At 39.0% G+C, this 26,394-nt stretch overlaps 1 protein-coding gene, 1 long non-coding RNA gene and 1 pseudogene across 23 annotated transcripts in view; 1 reads left to right on the forward strand and 2 right to left on the reverse strand.

Annotated features, from left to right (window-relative positions):
* Positions 1 to 26,394, reverse strand: part of LOC125960816 (uncharacterized) — a 999,117-nt gene that overhangs the window by 451,768 nt on the left and 520,955 nt on the right. The gene's annotated exons all lie outside the window — the stretch shown is intronic.
* NRXN1 (neurexin 1) overlaps positions 1 to 26,394 on the forward strand; it is a 1,124,566-nt gene that overhangs the window by 449,656 nt on the left and 648,516 nt on the right. The gene's annotated exons all lie outside the window — the stretch shown is intronic.
* Positions 8,520 to 8,947, reverse strand: LOC101289773 (60S ribosomal protein L26-like; annotated as a pseudogene).

Below are 26,394 nucleotides of genomic sequence, written 5' to 3' on the forward strand. Positions count from 1 at the left end.
TGTGGGTTGAAAGAGATTCCTATCTTCCTGCTTAGTTTATTATTTTTTCTTTCTTTCTTTTCACGTTGCCCTTAAGGAAAGTTTGGCAAAGGCTCCAGAATCAGATTATCAAGAAGCAGCACAGATTTAAGTCTTTCTCTGCCCAGGCCCTTGAAGTCTTTCTGAGGCAACCACCTGCTTTGATGCTGGGAGGCCAGCATTCTCATTAAGCTTTACGGTTTTCAATCAAACAAGCTTCATCGCTCTAAACCCGTAGCCGGTCCCACAGTCCAGTAATAGGGCATATGATGAAAACATCCAGTGTTTTAAAAAATTCAAAACACGAGATATGCTTCCACTGCTATGTACCTCCTTGATTTCTAGCAAAGGTAGGTGGATGGGTTCTTCATGTCATTGCCTTGTAGTTTATTTTTAAATAACAATTTGAGTCTAGGAGAGGGATGGTGCTTGTGAACAGGTGAGTGATCTCTGCCAGAGAGTAGAATGATATTATTTTAAGAATGGTATTTTTAGGGATTGGCTTCGAGGAAAGTTTTAGCCTGGAAATTTTTAACATGGAGCAGGGAGATACCAGAGGCCAAGTATGTCTTCGGTTCTTTGGAAGGAAAAATACTCATACCAATCTCTCCCTCCCGGCCCTAGGGCTGCAATGCATTAAAGAAGAGAAATCAGAGAGGAACTGTCTCTGCAGTTGGTACTATGATCACACATGCTAAGCAGTGAGTAAGTGTGGGAGGAGGTGAAAATGTCAGCAGAAGAGATGGACGAGGTTCAAAAAGTGCTTTCTCCTGCTTCAGGGTTATTATGGTCTGCTTCCCTCTTTGCCGGAATCCATGTTCCCTTTCATTCTGTTAAGAATACAGAGTGTATCTGAACCTCCAGTAATTTTATTAGGAGGGAAGGAAAGAAGGAAGGAAGGAAGGAAGGAAGGTGGGAGGGAGGGAGGGTGGGAGGGAGGGAGGAAGAAAGGAAGGAGAAAGAGATTGAGAGGGAGAGGGAGAACTTATTTTTGATAATCCTCTTTCTTAGTGGGAAAAATAACATATACAAAATTCAAATATAAGAGCAACTATAAGAAGGTACATGATTCAAAGAAGAAAATTCTGCATGGTGATGAGATCTTTTAACAAAAACATACTTAAATTTTAAATACAGGGGATCTCTAAGGGGCTTGAAAGAAAAGAAAAATTAAGAGACATGATTTAATCTAGCTTTCCGTGGAATCTTCCAGGATGCCAAAACCAGATCTGAGGAAGAGGTGGGGGACGATGTTTACTCCCACTTTCCCATCCATATTCCTGGGATGTTATTTTTTTCTTTTACTTTATTTTTTGGTCCTGAGATCCCATATCCAATATAGTGCATGTGTGGTTGTCTGCATTTTCTGTGCCACCTAGCTGATGAATTTCCCAAATCTGGATGAAATACATTGGAGTCCATTAAACTGTAGCTGTTCACATTCCCAGCCTTTTCCATAAGGCTATACAATTTTAAAGAAAAAGAAAAGATGGTATCATTTCATCCTCTTCAAAATGAAGGGAGAACTGAAGAGGCATGTTTTGGCCTCTCTGTTAACCATTAGCAGAGCTGGGTAGAGAAATAGGTCTTACGATTCTTGCTCCAGACTCTTCTGCATTATAGCTCCTTCTACCGGCTTCCATCTTATTATTGATTCCTTCCTAACTTCGTGGAACCAGTGAGCACTGCAGGTATCTAAGATGTCATAGTTCTGTTTGATAACACCTGGCTTGTGTCTGACTAATCAATGAGATAAAATTGCCTCAGAGCAAAGAAGGAGCTAAGCTTATCTTATGCAACAGTACATTTTCATGGTATTTAAATACACTCTAATCTATAATGTGCATGGCAGACCTGGCAGACTGTAACTAAATTGAAGTGTTTTTTAGATCCTCCAGGTCAACTCTATATAAACTTATGAAAGTCTACTTAAAGCAGGTGTTAATGCACAGTAAAATTATCATGAAAAAAATTTTTTCTTAAGCTTGTGGCTTAATTTCAAATTTCAGACTCTTCTCTCCACTCTTCCTGTTTCTTAAGCACTTTCCAAATGACCATTTTGGACCTTCTTGATTTCATTGCAGAAGCCAAGGTCATGATTTCTGAGAGTTAATCTCATAATCACTTGAGTAACTCAAGCCTGTGACATACTATATCTGACCCCATTCATCAGAATTTCTATTGTTCCAGTAGCATACTAAAACCCATGTATCTAGCATGTGTGTCAACCTAGTATCACACCATTTGAAGGACAGACCCAAGAGCTAAATTCTCAAATGCCTGAGCATATTGGATCCTTGCAACACCCTGATTTAATTTACCTATAAATTCCTTCTTAGGTAGTCATGTTATCCTATAAACATCAAGTGTTAACATCAGAAGAAGATATAGCAGCATATATCATAGTGGTTAGAAAAAAAAACAAAACACCTAATGACACAAGTGAGGAAACTAAGGCATAGTTAGATTAAGTGACTTTCCCCAAATTGTTATTACTATTATTTGCAAAGATGTCTCTAATAAGTTGGGTATCCTTGATACACCCAATACGATCTTCAGTTTACCAAAATAATAACCATGTTGGTAGAAGCAAGTGCAACATTACTCAGTACTTCTTTCCCCTAATTTTCATTTAAAGATAAACTTAGAATGGGAAAAAGCATTTTCCCATTGCCAGTTTTTTAAATGTCACAATCTTTCGTGTCATTTTTCTCTTCTTTTATTCTTACCAGAACTTTAATGATCATATGATTCCACAAGCATCTCCCAAATTAACCTTGAGTTTCTTGTCTGTCGTCATCTAACAGAAAAGTTTATCACGAGCTGTTGGAAAAAGGTCACAGTTCAGTTATTCCTCTAGAAACTTTACTTCTAAGTTGAGCTGTGAGCTTTTGCAGGGCCCATAAAACATGTCTTTCACATTTATTACTATCCCTTGCCACAGAAAGCAAATCCTAGTATTTTCACTTAGAAATTCCACACACCCCCTTATTTTTAGTCTCCTATCATAACCAAACTCTACAGGTTATACTATATCCATCACTGCAAGGATGTAACTGTAATTAAGTAATAGAATTCTAATTAAGCAATTATGTGTGTTCTTGTCATTTTCAGAAAAAAAAAGTAGTTCACCTCAGGATTTTTTTTTTTAAGCTTTTCAACTACCTGCTGTATTTAAGCAGTTCTTTCTTCTTGCTTTTGGAGTCAGGTACCTCTCTTCTAATTATTATTTTTGTTCCTCATTTAATCTAAAACTCTGTCTAGGCAATTTGCAATATTAATTTCTCATATAAGCAATCAGTCTGCTTTCCTACATTTGATTTTGCATCCCCCAATTTCTGATATGCCTTTCCGCTCTCCTTCAATTAGGTTTATAGTTATTGAGATGACTAAAATCCACTCTACCGACTGACAAAACAATTATTCACCCTTTCCACCCTGTTTCAAATGCATTAAATTTCTATCCACAACTGGAATTATAGTGCATTTTCTGGCTTCTTATAGAAAACATCAAACCATTTCTGATGATTTCCTTTTCATCAAGCGCAACTGCCTCAACCCCAATTAGCACGACCAATTTCTCAATCATGTATTCCTCCTCTGATGAAGAAATTATGACTTGGTTTCTGGGATGTTGACTCACACAACTTTCACTGAAGCATATTTGCTCTGAATTACTTCTCTTTCTCATTTCTCCTTATCTTAAAATTCCTCTTTCATGCAACACCCAACCCCTCATGTTTTTGGAAAAGCATCACCAAGTATATTTGCTTTATTACACCATAATTTTTAAGTCAAGTGGGGTTTTTTTTTTAGTATTTTGCACTTAGCATTGTGGGAGTACTCACAAACTTTCCCCCGAAATAGCTTACCATCAAACTGGGAGGTCAGATTTCAAAAGGTAAACATATTTGTTTATTTCTTCAGTGTTTAGTGATCACCTTCTAAAGCCTCATTTTATTTGGAGCCATTTGATTTATCAATTTTTATAAGGTCTGAATCCGGCCTCTTAGTGAGCTTGTAATCTAAGAGCAAGGTGGTTTATTGTATGGGCCTTAGAGGAATACCGCCTAGGACTTGGTTTTTGTCTGACCTTGTGCAAGTAAGTCACATTCTGTCCCTCTGTTTCCTCATTACCTCATTTATAAAGTAGAGCTATAAAAGTATCTCATGAGGTATTTGTGAGGTTTAAATGAGATACTTAATATACCTTTAGGAGAATTAAGGATTAGAGCTGATAAGCATGACTATGGCTGGCACTGAGATATTTTACACATACTGTTTAATCTTCATAATAAACAAGTAGGGTGATCATTATTCTCTGTGATTTCTTTTTCCCGCTAAGGAGATGGCTCAGGAAAGCTAAGTAATTTGTCTGAGGTTTCATCCTATTAGTACATTGAATAAAGTTTCAAAATAATTCAGTCTGATTCTATAACCTGTTTAGGGCAACAGCAGGGAGAGAGTTGAATAAAGGTAGAAAAAATAAGTTTTGTTTTAAACTCATTCATTTGTTCAACAAATTGACATGGAGGAGGTACTGAAGCTTTGGAAATGGACATGCTCATTGAGAAAAGTAATGAGGGGAGCCAGGAGGAGACTCATTCATTTTTTTAATTCTAAAAAGTATGTACTGAACACTGAGCTGCATTCCCAGTGTGTGCTGGCTGCTGGACAACAAACAGGAAAATCTATTTTGTGCCTAAAAAATCTGCAGAGAGATTCCTCTGCTGCTATGGAACGCAGGACAGATGCTCAAGAGAAAGATTAGGAGCCATTCACACAGAGGAGGTATAGAAGATTTGGGAATGTACATGCCCATCGGAGAAGGTAACTAGAAGAGAGGCAGGAAGAGAATGGAACCCCTGAACCTCGAGAAGTACCTATGTTAAGAAATAAGGGCAGGGAGAGAAGACAGGGAAGAGGTCAGAAGGGAAGGGAAGGGATGTACCCCAGAGTCTAGGGCAGGAAACTAATGACAGGTAAGACCACCGGAGGGGACAGCTTGATAGGGGGCCTTATGGCTGGAGAGGAGGAGGTAGATGCTTGAAAGTAGACACTTGGGCTGCTACAGCGTATCAGAGACACCAAGCCTGCTGACACGTCAGTCAAAGTTTTAAGGGACTGTGATGTGGCTAGAGGATTATTCTCATTTGAGGCAACTAGGACAAAGACCCAGATCAAGCCTAGGACAGAACCATGACCCTCCCAAGACAGGCTCCACCATCTGACTTTGCTTATTTAGAATCAAGTCCTAGGAATTTTTTTCCATAGGCCTCTTAAAGACCTGAGGAGCAAGCTAGCAGGACCCTTCTTCCAGACAGACTAGGGCAATCCCTACTGCAATGTCCCGTGTAGGGTGCGGCCCCTGAAGGCTTCTGAACCAGATGGGCAGATGGGTCCCTCCTCCCAGGGAGAACCGGCAAAGTTCACCATCTGTTTTGCCAGATACAAATCTTTCTCTCTGTAAGTTTGACCTGGCCGAGCCATTTCTTCTAGTAGTTGCGATGAAATTTTTGTGAACTACACAGCATTCCAGTGCAGGCACAATGGAAGAGTGGAGAGAGTTAAGGATCTAGAGTTAGACAAATCTGCACTCCAATCCTGGGTCCAGCATTTCTGACGAATTGTACAACCTCTTTGTATGTGAGTTTTTGGTATAATGAGAGAGGATAACAAAGGGTTATTTTGACAATTTAAAAGGGCGTATATCAACCTAGAAGCGCAAAGAGAGGATGCTCCCCAAAACAGAAGCATTTTAAATAGTATGGCATATATTATGAAAAACAGTAACAATTATTATAAAAGACATGGGAGATCTGAGAAAGGACAAGGATCTGAGAAAAGGTGATAGAGGCAACTCTGAAAGAGCAATAGTCCCAAGAACTCAGATAGCAAGAGGTTAAGGAAAAAGTGGATAGTGAAGAGATAGAAGAAGTCTTTTTTTTTTTTTTTTTTTTTTTTGAGGAAAGTTGGCAATGGTCAGAAGGAGAGATAGACTATTTGGACTATGGATGGAAGAAGTCTAATGCTGAAGGGAAATTTCTAACTCCTGATCATAACTATGAAATCAAAACAAATGTGAAAATCAGTTCTAATCTAGCTGGGAATACAGATGCTTTTGAAAAATTAGTTTTCTTATAGGAAACCACTAATGGAGTTTTAGGGGTATGTTAAGAGAGAGAAATTGAAAATGCTGGAAAGATAATAGCTTCTATAGCATGTTGTTTATTCTTCCTTTATAGCCTTTATTTATTTTTGCATTGTTTCAGCTCTTGGGCCTCATTTTATTCATGCCATAGCAGGCTGAAGGGGAACTATTAAGAAATGCAGTTAATAACAGCAATGGACATTAAAATGATGCTGGACTCTAAGCCCTCACTTGAAAAAATAGCTGGGATGCCTACCCCTCAACTCCTTCCTCCCTATGGCAGAATTCCAAGTGATGTGCATTCTCTAAGACAGCCTTTCCAGCCTTCCTGGGACCACCATGGGTGCTATTCTTTGATCTGCTTCCATTAATCTTACATTTGTCTGCCAGGGAAAACTATTCATACTCATAGTCTCAGATGTTGACCCTGACACCCTTGCTAAGGTGCTTCCCTCACTTGGAACAGGGGTGGGGGTGAGGAGTTGGGCAGGAGCAGGGTGAGGTGCACCTCTTTTCTTACTCTGGCACATAAATCATAGTCAAAGAATTTGGAACATGCCCCACTCCCTACAAAAAAAAAAAAAAAAAAAAAAGAGCAAGAGAGAGGAAATAGTACAGAGAACAACTGAGTAACCTTCAAAGCATCTCTTATATCTCAAAACAATTAATTAGAGACTATATTCTTTCCTGCTTTCAAAACTCAGAACATATTTTCTGTCAAATCAGATCACAGTCTAAGAAAATGTTCCTTTTTCTTGGTTGAATGTCTTAAACTCAGCACACTAGGGTCTCACCATCATTTCCAAAGCCGTCTTTATATTTTATTCAAGATGCCCACTACAACCTCATAAAAATATACACCCAATGCTTGATCTCCCCAGCATACCAGAATTTCCAACGTGGATGTGCAAATCGGACCCAAATCGGATGCTTCATTATTGTTTCTCTTGGTTCCTTCTGAGCAGAGGTCTTCTCTTATTCATTAGAGTATCCCTCCTAGTGCTTGGAGAGTGGCTTGGACATAGGCACAAAATACAGGTTGGCTGAATAAATGAGCAAATAAATTGGTATAGAGCATCACAGAGGGGTCAGCCCTAAACAGTACGAGAGTCTTCTCTAATGTTGAGGCAGGATGGAAGGAAAAAGGGAGATGAGGACCCTATGGTGAAAGACGGAGAAAAGGGAAAACGAGAACCCCCCAAGTTTAGCACCCTTTTTTAGGATTCAGGTAGTGCCAGACGGAATGGAATCAAGGACGAAAACATAAACATAAATAATTGCATCAATGATTAAGTAAGCACGCAGCCCATTTATACCATTCCCATGGGTCTTTAGGAAGAGACATTCCTCAGCCCATTTTCTCCAGTCCTTGCTCTGTCTTAGAAGGCTTTATTTTTTGGCTTAATGATTCTCTTTTAGCATAACACACACTACCATGTCTAATACAGTTGTCAGAAGGTCTTTCTCCATGTTTCATGAACTGGAGCAAATGGTTCCCTCTATGGCCTACCCACACTGATGCTTACAGGTGTTGAAGGTTGCCAGATAGTTCTATTTCTTTCAGGACAAGGAAATTTATAGACATATGAATAAAGTTTCAGTTTACATAGATATGACCATATGTCCTGATCTACCTTGTTATCAAATATGAAATACAAAACTAAGGAATTTTAAACATACTTTTATAAGTTCAGGTATACTTTATCAGTTTGGAAATATTTTTAGCTGTGATGCATAACAATTATATTATTGTCTCAGATTGCTAATTTTAAAGAAATGTGTCACTATTTATTAGTTTCCTTTTCACAATTTTCCCTTTTTAAAAATGTCTTTTCATAGGTTTCATAGGCTGGGATGCCAAGGGTATTGGTGTCATACAACTTCAAGTGTAGGATAATATCTATTTTTCTTTAAGGTTTCTAATATGTGCCATCCAACAGCATGTTTTCAACATCATAGATGTATTGGATATAAGAACAACTATCACTTGCCACATAAAACACCTCTGTAATCTCTAAAACATGGCCAAACATGTAGATGTTACTAAAGAAGTCAAGGGAAATTTGGCTACTTTCCCCTTTGCAAACAACAAATAAAACTACATTGTACAGTTAATACACAAAATCTATTCTGTTAGAACCACCAACCACAGTGATCAGATCTACTCCAAAAATATGATGCTATATTTGGGTCTATTTGATTCATAAATCGTTTTCCTTTCTACTGTCTAAATCTTATTTTATGAGTCATGGTTTTAAAAATGGACAGTATTAAAGACAAAAGTTGAATGTCTTACTATTTTAAAATTTTTTTTCATTTGAACAGTTTTTAATGAAAGCTGTATATACGATTATTCCTGCATCTTCTCACTTGCTTCTCCCTCATATTTGCCCTTTTCCTTTCCTACTTGGCAGGATTTGGCTTTAGGCTCAAGGATCTTTTTTTGGTCTTTGTCCAGTTTAGTGATAACCACCTTGCTGGGGCGAATGCGTGTGCGCTCAGTTGTGCCATTAGCCTTCTCCCGCTGCTGTTGCTCAGCGTAGATGACATATTTCTTTCTGGAAACCTGGACTACTTTGCTAATTTGCTGCCCTTTGTAGCACCCTCACACAACTTGAACTTCATCCTTTCGGATGGGCATGAATGGAACATTGTCCTTCTGCCTCAGCTCTTGAGAAAGAGGAGAAGACATAATCTTCCTGCGAATGTGGGAAGCGCGTTGACATGCCTTTTACGGTTCGTGCCTCAGTCAGAAATCACAAAGGGATTGAATTTCATTTTGGCCGCTGGCACTTCAGTGATCTTCCTGTATTTTTTATACAGCACAGTTTGTCTAATAGAGAAGCTATGGGAGAAACGCATATACTTGTAAAGTCCATGTTCTTTAAGTACATATATACAAGTGTCCATTGATACCAGGTGACGTAGGCCCCATGGGTTCGTGTCCAATCCATTTGTCAGTGTGGAAGAACTGAGCTAGAGCTGGGCTGATTGGGATGAAGAAAATATTCTCTGCATATCTTTTGTGCATTCGCTTAAAATGGATCCCCTTAGGTATCTCACGTAGCAAATACTCACCTAATCATGCTTTAGTTTATAAGGCTCAGCAGAAGTAACACTTGATCAAAAACCCATGGCTCAGGCTTCCCTGGTGGCGCAGTGGTTGGGAGTCCACTTGCTGATGCAGGGGACACGGGTTCGTGCCCCGGTCTGGGAGGATCCCACGTGCTGCGGAGTGGCTGGGCCCGTGAGCCATGGCCGCTGAGCCTGCGCGTCCGGAGCCTGTGCTCCACAACGGGAGAGGCCACAACAGTGAGAGGCCCGCGTACCGCAAAAAAAAACAAACAAACATGGCTCTGTTCAAATAAACAGCACAAACAATCTGATCTTAGATAATTTCATTTTGAAATGACTGAGGGCAGGGCATTGAGGGAGAGCTGGAGGAAAACAATGTGCTCTATTTGGACCAGGCCAGGGGTTTTTTAAGACTGGCAAGTCTTGATCACTACACTGATTTTGGCCCATTAGGCTGGGATGCCTTCCTAGGTAACGTGCCCCAGGAACCTGCTCTATTTCCCCATCTTCATGACAAGCTTCCTGATGCTGGTGTTTTGGTGCAATTTTGTCCTCTGCACTTAGATGACATTTTTTTTCCAGACTTCTTTCTCTAAATTCCTCTGTGATCATGTACACACCACACACACACGTTTCTCGCTATGAGCATCCTTTCCACTGAACTAGGTTCCTGTTTAAAAAAAAAAAAGCATCCAAAAGGTCAAGCTTGACACAACAGATTACACGGTCTTAGAGGCGGACAGTCTGTGCTCTGAAACCTGTGGCCCTCTCTCTCCTGGTTACCGAGAGAACCTGGACGAGTCCTGGAAGTCTTCTTGCTCTTTGCTCCCTGAACCGAGAGCAAGCTCTGTTTCCAAAGTCACCTCTCCCGATTCCGTTGACACCACAAGCTCAGAAAACCCTCCTGTGCTGTCATTTTTAGAACGTCTGTTACATCTCACAGAGGCTCTCTGGGCTCACGTACTTGCTACCCAAGCGCATGAAGAAGATGACCCACTACCCTCTTTCTTCTGGGGTGTGTACACTGTAGGCAGGTGGCAGTTTACATGCTGTCGTGTTAGGCCTGTTTATGTGTTTCTAGTGTCATTTGCCCTTGCCCTTGAAAACTCTGGAAATTGACTGCCGGAGTCTCAAACCTGGCTTTAATACTTAGTGATTGTGTAACTTGAATGAGTTTCTTTATTTCATCTGTAAAATAGAGGTAATAGGAGTAATTGTTGTAGCTAGCAGGCAGGGCTTATGTTAAGGAGATGCTGCATTCAAAATGTTTAGCACAGTGAGTGGTCCATAATAAGTGGTCACTAAGCTATAGATGTTATTCTTATCCCCTCCTTTATTATGTGTTCTTGGACCTTCAGGGGCAAGGTTGGAAAGGATTTGAGGGCTGCTTAACCAAGGTCAAAATTTGGATCCAGCAAAATAACTGTCTGAGATACACACAAAGTGTTTTAGAAACCTCAGACATGTTGTAATTCTGTGGGAATGTAGCTTAATAGCCAAGGGAAGGAAGCCAAGCCTGAATCTTTGCTGAAGGGCACTTGACTCGTGTTTAACAGGCAAACTGGGGCATGCTTCCAGGCTCAGCTTTGGGGCATCTGCTGAGGGATGAGAAAGATGCTGTCTCCCACCTAGCAGACTCGCTCCTCCCCAGCACAGCACTGAGCCCTCGCTGACGTCAGCCCCCTTGGGAAGAGCTGTGAATGCAGGAAAGAATCATAATAGCAAGGAAAGGAACTGGAAAAAGATTCAGAGAAACATCAAGGAGCAAGGAAATCACAGGCATCGTGATAATTAAAATTAGATAACCCAGAACTTCCCCAGACCTACATTTCTTACGTCACTGTCATCTTTTGTCCTACTTTCCCCTTTCTGTAGATCATAATCTGTCTTTCCTTAAAGATCTGAGTCAAACATATATATGTGGAAGAGCTTTCCTTGAGTGTCCTGTTTATAAAAAGAGAGAACTTCAGACTCTTTATACTGAATAGCCCTTCCTACCTTATGTAGCTATTTTTTCCCTTTATCCATTCATCAAACATTTATTAATGTGGTGACTTTAGACAAGAAATCAAGCTTAGCGCTGGGGATAAAATGTTGAACAACTTCAGTCTCTGTCCTCAAAGTGCTGCCTCTATACTATCTCCCCACCAGATTGTTGGATGAACCCCTAAAGCGCCGTGGACCCTTTCTTTGCTTCTTTTCAGCACATTGATCACTAGCCTTTGCACATATTTTGTCAGCCGTTATGTCAAAACTGTTCACCAAAAACAGAGACCTCTATGGAAGAAACCATGTTTGGTACAGAACACCCTCGATTCAGGACAGGAAATCAGAATATTTAGAGTATAGTGGGCTAATGCCAGTTGTCCAGGAGAATGCCATATAATGTCCCATGTTCTCATGGATTAGGGATGTAAAAGTGTTCAGATCATGGGAAAAGCTATGTATACTAACAGAATACTCTGGATTGTTTCATAGATACAACAACATCACAGAAAGTAGTTCACAGGCAATGTTACAAAGAACCAGCATTTCATGGAGCTATATGAAACAGTGCATGTATTGTACAAGCACATTTGGTAACCATAGCACTGTAAAATTCTATATTTGTGAATAGTAAATACAATCTTGATAAAATCTCCAATTGAGAATTTATCTAACGGTTCTGATTTAAAACTACATGTGAATAACTGATTTTTAGAATTAATTAAAAATGCTTTGGAAACATTCCACACTTACAAGGGCCTTTGAAGTTTGTAAAGTTTTAAAATTTATTTTATTATACTCAATACTTGAGCAGCAATGAACCTTACATAGTAATTGGCATATAACAGGTGCTGCATAAACATATCTATTCACTAGAGTATCCGTTCATTCACATTTGTGAAGAATCTGCTATATTCCAGGTACTGTTGGATGTGACAGGGTATAAAGCAGAATGATTTCTGACTTCCCATGGAGTTTACAGTCTAATGGGTGAGAGAGACATATGCCTAGAGAACCAGCAGTAGTTAGACACCTGTCTATTTTCAGAACAGATAGGATGAATTTCTGATTAATCTGAGAAAATAAGTGAATGCAGAAAAACCAGTAAGTAGCTGAGAACATGCTAGAATGGAGATATGGTATCTGAACCATGGCACATAGTATGGTAAGGAATATGTGAAGGGGAACAAGGTAGACGGCAAGCACCCCAGGGTCGTACATCTCCTGCATGCTCACATTTTTATACGGATTATACTCATTCTACACACTTCCATTAAAATATATGGTTTTATGAGGTACAGATTCTTTAAGTCCTTTTTGTGAAAGACCCAGTACCACAGTTATTATTTGAGTTTAGCAATGCTATTTTTTATTATTCAGCATTGATCAATAAGGCTCTAATTCTATTTTTTTCACAATACTGCATAGTGGGACATGAGGAACACGTGAAGAGCGGCTTCCTCACTTATAAGGTTTGCCTTTTGGTTTTCAAAAAATGCCTATTGAATTCTGGATGTCATTTCTCAAGTTGTAGCTTTGCTAGAGCATGGTCTAGCATCAGCAGAACTGGATTTGTGGCCTGGATGTGAGATGTGGGGAAACAGTTTACTGTGATATGCCCCAGCTTCCAGCAGGTTTGTTTGTAGGGATTTTGCTTACAGGTAAAATGCCTCATCTTTATGGAGTGCCAAGAACATAGTAGGCACTCAAAAAAAAAAAAAGAAAAGATAACTCTACCAGAATAATCATTATAATACTTTATTTCATTTACATTTATTTAATACTATCTTACCGTGGTTGACACTGTTAACTTTGAAAAGAACATTCACATATTATCACAACTGATTCTCACAAGACTTTCCCAAACCTCAGTTTTATCTACCACATTCATAATTGTACCATATTTATATATTACCTATATTATCACTTAATATTTTCCATTTAAACTTAATTTACTTTTGAAATTAATCTCATCTTAAAGTAATATTATCCATAAAATTACAACTTTAATATGCTAGTTATTACTTTTTCCTTCCAAGTACACATCCAAATAAATATAACCTGGAAATTAAATACAGTTCTTGAACCACCTAACAGCATCCACCACATCACCAGGGGTATGAGTCCCAATTTTCAAAATTACAGGGCAACTTTGTGAAATAGGTGCAACAAGGATTTTTATGTTCATTTCTCTAGTGAGACACTCGAGGCTCAGAGAAGTTAAGAAGGTTTTTATAGTAAAACACAGTCTATACAGCCAGATATGGAGAGATGGTGTCTCGCCTGAGGTCAGGGATCTGGATGAAGTCAAATCTGGCATTGGAACCCAGCTTGCACACCTCCCTGTTGTAAATTCTTTCTAGCTACTCTCTCTTTTTGGAAGTTCTTTCTCCTAATACAGAACAGAAGCAATATGGTGGTACCACATGCAAGTATAATAATGACAGTCATGAATATTTGATTTACCTAGCATAAGCTAAGAACCCAGTGTGCATTTTCATAAAGCTAGTTACAATAACAGGTGATTTATATTAAAATAAATATATATTAAAATAAAATAATAGTACATTATTAAAAACATTTTATTACATATCTACCTATACCTCTAAATTCCCAAATTGTTTTCAGTAACTGTTGGGACATTCGCTTCTGTGTATCCGAAACCCTTCTGATTAGGGAAAGTGTAGCAAAACAGATATACACACTCTCACTTTCACTGGAATGGAAAAGAATTTGAGGTTAAAGCAAAACGACTTTTAGTAGAGGCATGCTATGGGGCTGCTAAGTAAGATTTCTTAGATATTTCCTTTGTGAGGAGAACTCCTTTGGTTAAGCCATTATTGACTCGTATTGAATAAGGCTTTGACCAATATATTCATTCATTCAATCCCAAAATTTTGAAAATGTTCATACTATGTACCAGACACTATTCTAGGTTGGAATACAGTAGTGAACAAAAGGGCTTTTTTTTTTTTTTTTTTTTTTTTTACCTTTATGGAGCTTATACTGACTGTACTGTAAGGACCTAGACACTGAACAAATTTTAAAAATATATAATTTTTCTGTGGATAGTATGTGTTTTTGAGAAAAATCAATGTCCCTGGGCCAGGAGAAGAAGAGGGTAGCAATTTCATATAAGATGGTCACAGAGTTCTACACTGACGAGGTGACATGGGAACAAAAACCCGAAGAAGGTGAGGGAGTGATCCTGTGGCCACATTGAGGGAGATCATTCTGGGCAGACAGAGAGCAAGTGCAAACACTCTGAGGGATGAGCAGATCTGGGGGGTTCCAGAAATAGCCAAAAGGCCAGTGGGGCTGGAGCAAAGTAAGTAAGAGGAGGTGGATCCCAGGGGTAAGGGTCAGGGTCAGTTTGAGAAGGACTTTGGCTTCTTGTCCGGAAACGTATATGTCACCAGCCTGTTTTCTCCAGCAGAAAGAAAATCTGTGTGGCTCCGCTCTCAGAGGTGTTCAGGAATTGTCACTGCCTACCAGAGTGCCTGAATGGATGCTACCAAGTATAACTGAATGAATTCTCTTAGGAGACTGGTGCTTCCTCAGGTTACTGCTTTATGTTTCACTAAAACACAAGACTCATAATCGTCACTAAATTTGGCAGCATGAATGAATCATCTGAATGAGTTCAGTGATTCTCTTTACTGATGCCCCATCAACAACCGACTAACACACTGATTGAGAAGGAAATCATTCACTGAGTAGGTAGAAATGTCTGTGTGCTTGATACTTTTAATAATTTTGATTTCCCTGAAAAAAAAACTAGCCCCCTTTTATAAAGAGCACTGACTCTACTGGGTACTGAGTAAAGTACTTTGCATCTATCTATAAAATTTTAATTTTCACTATAATCCTGTAGGGCAGGTATTGTTGTTAATTGTGGTTAAAACAAAAAGAACAACAACATAAAATTTACCATCTTAACCATAACATAAGTGTACAGTTCAAGAGTGTTAAGCATATTCTTATTGTTGTGCAGCAGATCTCTAGAACTTTTTCATTTTGCAAAACTGTAACTCTATATCCATTAAACAGCTCTGCCTTTCCCCCTCCCCAGTGCCTGTTAACCACCATTCTACTTTCTGTTTCTATGTATTTGACTACTTTAGATACCTCATATAAGTGGAATCATATAGTATTTTTTTTTTTGACTGGCTTATTTCACTTAGGGGCAGGTTTTAAAAAAAAACGTTTGTTTTATTTAAATCCCAGTTTTACACATGAAGAGACCAGTGTTTAGAAAGTTTAATTAACTTGCTTAAAGCCGTTCAGTTATTAAGTGGCACTGAGGGCTTGAATCCAAGTCTAATGATAAAACCCATGCACTTAACTACTTACTACTCCACTATTTCTCAAACCAGAATGCTCAGAATCTGTGGGAAGAGGGTGAGGTACGTAGATTTATTCTTGGGGACCTTTGAATTTTCTATTTCCTTTAAAAGTTCGCAACACTATTCCAGTGTGAGGAATGCAGTGCCACACCGAAGTGACAGAGCCTGTGGCTTGATGCCAGACTCAAGAACATCCTAAATTCCTCACTTATTACTTGTGTTTGACACACTGACCTTTCCATTTGTATGTGGGGCTGAGATTAAGAACTCTCTTTCACATTCATGTAGATATACTGTGATTGACCCAACACATCAAGCTATGGTGACAGTATTGATGCTGACCATCTACTTACCAAGCCCAGACCACCCATTCATTTAGGTTTTCATCCTTGGGTCAGAGGAAACCCTTCAGTTAACAGAGGGAAACTTGATCTCCCTTGTTCTACCACCAGCACATTTCCAAGTCATTTGACGTCAAAATAAGAATAGTTCATCATATTCATCTTCTCTGCCAAGAGCTGTCCATGTGTTCCTTACTTTTTTCAGAAAAGAGCTAAGATAATTTAAATATTGTTAAACATAAAAGATAAATGTTGGGTGGTTGGTAGGAAATAAATAGAACATTCACGGTGACCACATTTTCCAAACCAAGGAAACCAGGACAGACGGGCTGACGGGTACAAGTGTATTTATGGGGTACGTGGAAGAGACTATTTGATCAAGGCTGACCTAGAAATATAGGAACATACGGTCACCCAGAAAACTTGGTATTCTCCATTTTTAGCATATTGAGTTTAAAGGATAATTGTTGGCTTGCCTTGAACAAAAGTAAAAGCGCTTCCTTAGGGCAACAGATCTTTGAAGCCATTAACTATGGGGATTGATGGCGATGTTATCTCTAAACCAGACATTTTCAAGGACATATTAAGGTAGTGCACTGGGTAGACTTTTTCTTTCCATATACTTAGAAAGGGAAAAGGAGAATTAGAATATTGTCAATTCCATGGTTTCATTCAACAAACATTGACTGTGCTCCAGTCAAATGTCCAGCTCATCACTAGTTACTCGGGGTCAAAGGTGAAGCTTGTGTGAAGCTTTTGTGAAGCTTTTGTGTGCTGTAGCACACAAAATACAGTGGGACAGATACTTAGAGTAATTTTAATATAATATTCTGAGTATCATTATCTTACTTTTTCACATGTGCCAGGAGAGTGACTAAGCCTTGACAACTGGAAGATCATGAGGGCTGGGTTATCTGTTCTGGGTCTTAAACTTCAAATAAAATTTTACCTTGTGGCGAAGGACTTTCTAGATTTTGTGAACCTTAAGCCTAGTGTCCTCAGTACCATACTTGGTGAACAGGAAGTGCTCAGTAACGTTTGGCTGCTTAGCCTTCGGACATGTGCTGAGTAACACCGTATGCCAGGTATTATGCTAGAGGCACTAAGATACAAGAGTTAACATGACCTAGTTTTTTAACCTCACTCAGCATGGGTTCATTGTGGAAACAGGCAGGTAAAGAGGTAACTGCAGTACTCCACTGTTAGTCCTCTGATGGGGTGAACCCTTAGAGCTATGGCAGATCCAGAGGGCGGTGTCAGGGAAGACTTCTCGGCCTTATACCAGTGAGTTTTGAAAGATGAATAGGTTAACCAGGTTAAAAGGTTGGGGAAGGGAGAGGTGACAAACACTGAATAAATAAGTGGGTCAGAGAGAAAGGAGAGAAGAAAGAAATGGAGGAAGGGAGATAATATATACAAAGTGGCGGCTTCCTTGGGGAGGAAAAAGTTTACTGTGATTGGACTCTAGGGTTTTTGAAAGTGAGTAACAGGCAATGAAGTTATTAAGATACATGGGATCAGTTATGCTGGCCATTGTAAGGACTGGTAGGCGACTTAAACCCATATGATTCAAGCCAGGTAACTGGAAGCTACTGGAGGCATTTCTGGGTAAGTACTTATATGAACGTTTTAGACATAAATGCAACGCTAAAGGTATAAGTTGTTTTGATTTTTTTTCTTGACAGATCCCAAAGTATGGTTAACAAAGAACTGAGAAGCTAGTTAGACTACATTTGTGTGTTAGTTTTCCTAGTGGTTTTCCCTCTCTCTTCTCTGTTTCCTTTTTGCCATGTTTGTTTTATCCTATTTTGTCTTTTCTTCCATCTGCTAAGTAATTATTTTTATGCCCTATTTTTAGGGTCAGAATTTTGTTAGCCCCATAGAAAATCAATTTTTTTTTTTATTATTATTTTTTTTTTTTGCGGTACGCGGGCCTCTCACTGTTGTGGCCTCTCCTCTCCCATTGCGGAGCACAGGCTCCGGATGCGCAGGCTCAGCGGCCATGGCTCACGGGCCCAGCTGCTCCGCGGCATGTGGGATCTTCCCGGACCGGGGCACGAACCCATGTCCCCTGCATCGGCAGATGGACTCTCAACAACTGCGCCACCAGGGAAGCCCAATTTATGACTTTTAGAAATCAAAAAAACCATAACCTTTCTGTGATGGTATACCAGAGTAAAATTTTACTATGTATACAACATTTTGTTTTTAAGATGTCATTGCCCAACGTGGCCTAGCCCAAGTTCTAAAGCGTACCTAGTTTATAGTACCTAGTTCATAATCTTGGGTCTGCCTCTAAATAACTGTATGTTCTTAGATAAATAAGTACCCTGTCTGGGCTCTTAAATATAACCTAGTTTGGCTCCACCATTCCTCGCTAGATATCTTATTGCCTAAGACAAACAGCTGCCTGCCCTGTGCTTGGCATTCTCAAGAGACCTCCAGAGACTCCTGCTACTTCCTTTTCCTCATAACCATGACGTCCTCTCTTGTGATCCCACCAAAATCTCCTACTTCACTTTAAACCTATTTTTCCTTTTTGATTCCCTTTGCACCTAAAGAGATTGTCACAGAAAACGCTTGTTTAAGAGTTCGGCACATACTTATCTGTTGAAGACATATTTAAATTAAACCTCTTAGTTTTCTTTCACTGGGCTACAAATCTATCTTTTCTGTCATTTACATATCTTACAGGAAGGTGAAATTTGGCCAAGTTGAATATTTTTGGCTTTAAATTATTTGAAGAGAGATGAATAAGCTCTTTATAAAAGTGGGAGTGGTAATATGAGTATTAATTATTATTTGGATTCGTCATTATCAGGCATTTGGTGTGTATAGATAAAAGATGCTGCCACATTAAACTGAAAAGTGTAGTCCAAGTAAGAATATTTCTCAGGTTTTTTATCTTTCTTTTTTTTTCTTTTAGCTCCTTATTTATTCTGGCCTGGTCTAGTGACATTCTGAGGCATTCTATTGGGCCTTTCCAAGTCTAAGCCTTAAGGTGGTCTGGCAGCTTCAATTTTTGCACTTTTGGGAGCCCTGCCCCACTACATAAGAAGTTTGGTCTGGAAGAGACCATGTGGTGAGGTCACATAAGGAGAGACCCTGAGTCTACATGGAGAGAAGCCATGTGTCCCAGCTGTCCCCAAAGGTGCCACTCAGCCCAGCAGTTGCTTCAGCTCAGAACTTTGAATCTGGAGTGAGCAATGCAGAGGGGCAGGAGGTTTAGGACTTGTTCTGAAAGACCAGCATCTTGTTTCCAGTGGCAGCCTCTGAGACAAGGGCAAGAGTGGAGACTCAGTATCCAGTACAGACAGAATCTTCTTTTAATGCAGTTTCTGGTCCCTCATTTTCCACTTAAAAGAAAAAAAAAAAGATTAAAAAATTTTTTTTCACCCATTTCTTCCATACCCACTTCCTGCCTCTGGCAACCACCAATCTGTTCTCTGTATCTATGAGCTTGGTTTTGTTTCTTGATTTTTTGTTTGTTTGTTTGACTAGATCCTGCATATAAGAGGGATCATATGGTGTTTGTCTTTCTCTGTCCGACTTATTTCACTTAGCATAATACCCTCCAAGTTCATCCATGTTCTTGCAAATGGCAAAATTTCATTTTTTATGGTTGAATAATATTCCCGTGTGTGTGTGTGTGTCTGTGTGTGTGGCACAATTTCTTTATCCATTCATCCTTTGATGGACACTTAAGTTACTTAAGTTGTTTCCATATCTTGGCTATTGTAAATGATGCTGCAAGGAACAAGGGGTGCATACATCTTTTTGAGTTAGTGATTGCATTTTCTTCAGGTAAATACCCAGAAGTGGAATTGCTGGATCATATGGTAGTTTCTTTTCTTCCTTCCTTCCTTCCTTCCTTCCTTCCTTTCTTCCTTCCTTCCTTCCTTCCTTCCTTCCTTCCTTCCTTTCTTCCTTCCTTCCTTCCTTCCCTTCTTCCTTCCTTCCTTTTTTAAGAAACCTCCATACTGTTCTCCATAGTGACTGTACCAATTTACATTCCCACCAACAGTGTGCAAGAGTTCCCTTTTCTCCATCTCATCACCAACACTTGTTATTTCTTGTCTTTTTGATAATAGCCATTCTAACAGGTGCATTTGGTCTTAACAGTGCTCTAGACAGTGTAGGAACTGGGAATATAGCCCAAGACACAAGCCCTTCTGCTCAGGGACATAATCATGAGAGGGAGATGAGTAGCCTCTTGCCCAGTGTATGTCTTCATCCTTCCTTCACTTGTCATATTTTTTGGTCCTCTTAGCTTTCTCTTCCAGCATCTATTGGAGACATTGGTGAGTTAGAATTTTCTTGTAAACCGTTCCTCTCAATTTTATCTCTAGAGGAAATAATATTGTTACCTATGTCAATCAAGTAACCACTAAAAGTAATTATATTTTTAGACTATAATTAACTAATTAACACCAATGTGCTGAATTAATGTATGATTATCTTTAAATGCTCTTTTTTTCTAAACATATCAAAATCAGGATTCCTCTAACTGTCTTTGTATATGGGTGTGGGTATGGGCATTTAGTGGAAGATTGGATGCTATCAATAAACAACAGAGCTAAATTTATAAATTTGATCCAGAACCATGCTTTGGGGAATTTTCATCTCTGAATTATTAATTTTCAGGTCTGTTTTGTAAGTCCTTTTTCATTCTTTCAAGATGTGGACATGAGTTTTCTTCTGGGAATATGAAGTTTAGGCATGATTTAATTCTCTAAGTGTTTACTGAATATTTATTATATGCAATTAGGTATCCTAAAATCTGCAGGGGATATAAAGAAGAATAAGATCTGTTTTCAAACCCCTTGGGAAAAGAGCATTGCAAGAGGGAATATAAAGCAAATGACTTGGAGCAGAAAACGTCTTTTTACATCAAAACATTGTCTTAAAAACCCACCAGCAGAAAATATAACCATCTCATGCTAACTCTAGTTATCTAAAGTTTCTACACTGCCATCTTTCCTATTTAGATCTCAGGCAAGGATGTGCCTGACATTTGCACTCGGTCTCCAGTGGTGGGATTATTTATACTAACCCAGTCATATTTTCCTTCTAGTTTCTCCTTCATATTGCATGCACATCTGTGGAAAAGTTGGGTGACAGTAGCGCAACCTGGGTGAATCTTGTTATATTCATCATACGTGGAGCTCCCAGCTCACTTCCCCCACCCTCACTCTCCAGATTAGATCACGACTCTTTGTGACTTTGTGGTCTCTTTAGGAATCCAATACAGGCTTTCCTTATTTAGCAGTGCTACCCTAGCAGCACAAAATATAAAATGAAATCAGTCCCCTCCCAGACTTCCTAGTCTCTGAAGACATTAGCTGAGAATCAGTTTTCCTCCCAGCCCTGTAAATTGCATGGCAGCTGGCCTGCATTAGAAGGTGATACAAAACTAGGCATCTCATTTCACTCTACCCACAATTTAGTGAGTAGGGTTTATGTTACTAAGATTAGGGTCATTTGACTTCAGTAAAATATTAATTTCTTGAACGATCTCTGTAAAGGAGCATGTCAAAATGGGAAATTCAGCTTAAGGGAAAAGAAATCTGAAAATGTCACAAGTGCTCGAGGTAAAGAAGTGATAGTTTCATGTTATCTAATCCAGGGCTAAGCCCAGATGCCCTCAGTGGTGAGAGCGAGTCTGGGAGAGTGAGTGGTGGGAGGGTGGATTTAACCTTCTTAAAATTGTCATCGCCACCTCTCTAGTGACCTCAAAACAAAATAATTATAGTGTAATTCCTTGCTCTGAACAATTTACATCTCCTCATATGTATCTAGAGTGTAAATAAAAATGTGTTGCACATTTTGCTATTTTTGTATACTGTAACATACAATACAGTACTGTGGTGGATACACGAACCTGCACATTTGATAAAATTGAGTGGAACTAAGCACACACATACCCACAGATACACACATACAAATGAGTACGAAAGAGTCGGAAATCCCTGTATTAGATAGGTGGGTTGGATCAATGTCAATATCCCAGTCGTGATATTGTACTACATTTTTTCAAGATGCTACTATTAGTGGTAGTGAGCAATAGGAAAGTGAACAATAGGTATGTAGCATCTCTCTGTACTTTCTTACAACTACATGTGAAGCTGCTGCTATCTCAAAGCAAATTTTATTTTTAAAGTTATGAGCTTGTTATGCAAATGCAGCTTCAAAACATGTCTCCTAAGCAACCGCTTTCAAACATTGTGGACCCTGACCCTTCCTATATGACATTCTGGAACTGATATCCTGGCCCTGGACACTATTCTCCTGCTGTAAACAAATATCTAAAAAGTGATTTGTGAGAAATAGAGGGCTCTCAGAAGGAAAAACCCAAGAAGAATCTGGAACATTGAATTCAATGTTGGAATAGGAGATGTTCAGGGCCATTGTGTTCTTTTCAATATTCTTCATGAACTTGTCATCCTGAGGCTTCATGATGAGGCTTTATGAACTTGTCACGGGATGGGTAGCACCAAATTTTAGCCTTTAATGATTTTTAAAAGTTAAGAAAAAATAATTTCTCTTTTGCTCAATTTAGATTTCAATTTTCCTAGCTTTTAATCTACATTTAAATATGATTTAGGAAACTCGGGCCAGAGTTCTTAATCCCTACTAATGCACAAATGCCCAAATAAAAAAGTAACTAGATCACATTATTGCATACTATAGATAAGCTTATTGGTTAGTAACTGTTTTAACAATCTCTCCCATCTCCTAAAAACTTGGGTTTCCCAATAAAGTATAGCTATTCTGTATTTCTGTGCCTTCAATTTAGTTTTTTCCTTCAGAAAGACATACTATTGGGCATCTATAAAAAATTATATCAGCCAGATACTATTACCATTCCATATATACTATGGCAGTTTTCCTTATATTTGTTCCAAATCTTTAGTTATAACAATAGATATAATATCCTGCATAGTCTCATTAATTGGTATTTTAAATACTATTCGGCCTAGCCATGGGTAGCCATAAAACTATTTTTTTTTCTTTTTTTTTTTTTTGTGGTACGCGGGCCTCTCACTGTTTTGGCCTCTCCCGTTGCGGAGCACAGGCTCCGGACGCGCAGGCTCAGCGGCCATGGCTCACGGGCCCAGCCGCTCCGCGGCATGTGGGATCTTCCCGGATCGGGGCACGAACCCGTGTCCCCTGCATCGGCAGGCGGACTCTCAACCACTGCGCCACCAGGGAAGCCTCATAAAACTAATTATTAATGTTCTTCAGCTAAACGTTTAGTTAAGGTAAAACTGGAACTCCTTGCATCATGTGATATTAGGAACCGAGATATGGAATGCTTTGGGGCACTAATGTTAAAGCAAAATCAATCTTAAAAGTCCACTTAAATACTTTTAACAGTTAACTATTTTCAGATAAATCTTCAGCTAGTATATATGAAGCTCATAATTATCTATTGTAGTGGTAAGGCTTATTTTATATTCACAGATATTAATAACATTTTGTATGGGATCTCAAATCTTTCACTTGTGCTAGTAACAGAGAAAAATGAACAAGTTTGAATTTCATATCTTATTTCTCCACACCATTCTCAGAGTTCTTCATCAGCTGGCATTATTTATTCATTGATTTCTCTATGTGAAGTATCACACTGAGAATAGTTTGGAAGTGAAAAAATGCTGAGATTAGGAAATGTAATAATCGTTCAGAATATTCACAACCAATAGGTGGTAGCTTATCACTTGCTATGATGGTAATATAGAAACAAATTCTGGGTGAGAATATGGCTGCTGACCACAAAAGGAGCTTATTATTAAAATGGCAGAAAGGATTAGCAAGAGTGTAATAAATTCTATCATAGAGGTATGGTATTTACAAGTTACAGCTCCAAAGAATGGCTGCTTAATCACAGAGGAGCTAGGCAACGGGGTAAGGAGAGAGAAGGCCAGAGGGAACAGAATGAGAAAATAAAAAGGCCACTGGGAAAGCCTTCTTTTAGGAGGAGGAGTTGGCAGTGCTTTCAAAAGAGAGCTACTGTCATTCAGTTCCTGACCAAGCTGGATGCAAACAGATTCAGTGTTTGCAATGCAAGACCTGCATCTATTTACATAGAATATATAAAGGAAATGTGGAGGCATGTTGAAGGTTTGTGTATGTGTCTGTGAGCGTGTGTGTGTGTATGTGTGTGTGTGTGTGTGTCTGATAATTAGTGAAAGTGAGGCTATTGAATTTAAAGTTACAAGTAAGAATTTTTTTCTTCAGGTAGCTTAAAACCAAAGCTATTCTGGAGACCTAAGATGCACAATATAAGGAGAGAAAAAAGAAGATTAAAAGCTTGATTCAACAGGAAGGCAATCAGGAATGCACTGGTCTTAGTTTGAAATGCAGATATAAAAAGTGCTACTAAGTGTTTTTGACTGTGTTTTTGCTTCCTGTTTTTTCTTTTTGCATTAGACCCCAGAATATATAACACTGTCAAAAATAGCCAGTAAGGTCTATGACTAAGAAAGAAATATACTAGGAATTTTGTCACTAAAGTAACTAAAAACAACAATATACAAAATGTGATAATAAAGTAATAACACTAATTCTATAATCCATATATAAATTTTCAGTCACCCTCACAGCTTAAACTCTATGTAGGTGGATATCTCTTTAGAAAATAGTCTTCTGTAAATATGTATATGAAGAATGCACTGGTAAGTCCTATTAATAATTAACTTGTTTTCTCTCCCTCTTTCTTTTCCTCTTACTCTCTCCTTTTCTTCCTCCCTCTCCCTCCCCTCTCTGTTTCTCTCATTCTCTCCCTCTCTGTTTTTCACATGTTTTATAAAGATTATTTTCCTATGCTGGCTTTAAGCAAGGTCTATAGGTTAGAACCATTTCTTTAAAAAGACCTGCCATTATTTACCATTTTTAGATGCAATTTAACTTTTGGTTATGACAGAGGGCAGTTATATTTGAAGGAAGTAATGCTTTGCCTCTAAAGAAAAATTTGCTGATGAAATAATTCTGCTGTTATAGGGAAGCATGGCTATTAATGCATTGAATAAATATTTATTGAGCACTTTTTACAGAACAACCACTGCACAGGGAAAAAAGGGTAAAAAGCAAAATAGCTGTGGGCTCTGCCCTCATAGAATGTGCCTCTAGCAACATATTCTGGATAATCCAAAAAAAATTGATAAAGTCTAATATCTATTTTTAGGATTTGTAAATTGCTAGTTTTCTAAATGTTATTCCACTCTCTTGTCAATAAAATTAGACAGTGAAAAGAGAGATCAGAATTCTCTGGTCCGCAGATGTAAAATAGATAGCTAGTGGGAAGCAGCTTGCATAGCACAGGAAGATCAGCTTGGTGCTTTGTGACCACCTAGAAGGGTGGGATAGGGAGGGTGGAAAGGAGAAGCAAGGGGGAGGAGATATGAGGATATATGTATATGTATAGCTGATTCACTTTGTTATACAGCAGAAACTAACACACCATTGTAAAGCAATTATACTCCAATAAACATGTTAAAAAAAAAAAAAAGAATTCTTGGGTCCACACAACTATAGCCATGCAGAACCTATCATTAAAGAGCGTGCAGTATTGGGACCCAGGAAGTAGGCGCCTGCACAGAGCTTTTTGCCTCTAGGAAGCATCTCTTCCTGGCTCCCATGTGTCCTGCCCAGGGCCCACTGCTAGACCATATAGTGCCCTCTGGAGAAGATGCAGCCCAGCACCAGGGTTCATGCTGGGGACTGGATTTCAGGCTGATTGTACAGCTGTGCACACAGACCTCTTTACTCACTCCACGTCACGCTTCAGGGAAGCTCAGTTACTGAGTATTCCTATTAAACACAATATGTACCCAGAATGCTTTTAATGATAGGGAAAAACACTGAATCTCAAAGATCGACCGTAACAGAATTCTCAAATGTATCTTTCAAACCACCAGAAAGGGAATGTAGACATCATTTAATACAAAACATTAGAAATTAAGTCTTTAAAATATGTCTCTGGCAACCGGTTCTATCTCACGTGGCAATACATCTTATAAGCCTAAGTGTTTTGGTGATGTATTGCTCTAATCCATCCCAGTGAGCACTTTCTGAGAGCATATGTGTGCAATACATTATCTCTGGGAGAGGCTGTGGTGCTCACGTAGCAGTCCATGGTCCAGAGTGTACAGGGCAGAAGCCAAAGCACAGGGATCCCCTGATGCAGTGGCTGCCAGCGATCAAGGCAAGGGCGCTGCACAATTTGTGGGGTGTGAAAGGAACCTAGAATCCTGTTGGCTGTCAGCAAATGTTAAATAAAAGTCCAGAGGGCTATAGTGTCCTCCTCAATGTGCTCAACAGCACAATAGGATAATTCACTTTGTGCCATTCCCTTTTGGAAACCACCCTTCTTGCTTGATTTTGTAGAGTGCTTTTGGGTGACGTTAATATTTGGATTTCTCTCCTGAGTAGATACTAGGAGACCTGAGAGAGCTGGAGCAATATGATGTTACAGTTT

This window comes from Orcinus orca, chromosome 13 (genome assembly GCF_937001465.1).
Source record: "Orcinus orca chromosome 13, mOrcOrc1.1, whole genome shotgun sequence".
In the NCBI taxonomy this organism is placed as follows: Eukaryota; Metazoa; Chordata; class Mammalia; order Artiodactyla; family Delphinidae; genus Orcinus; species Orcinus orca.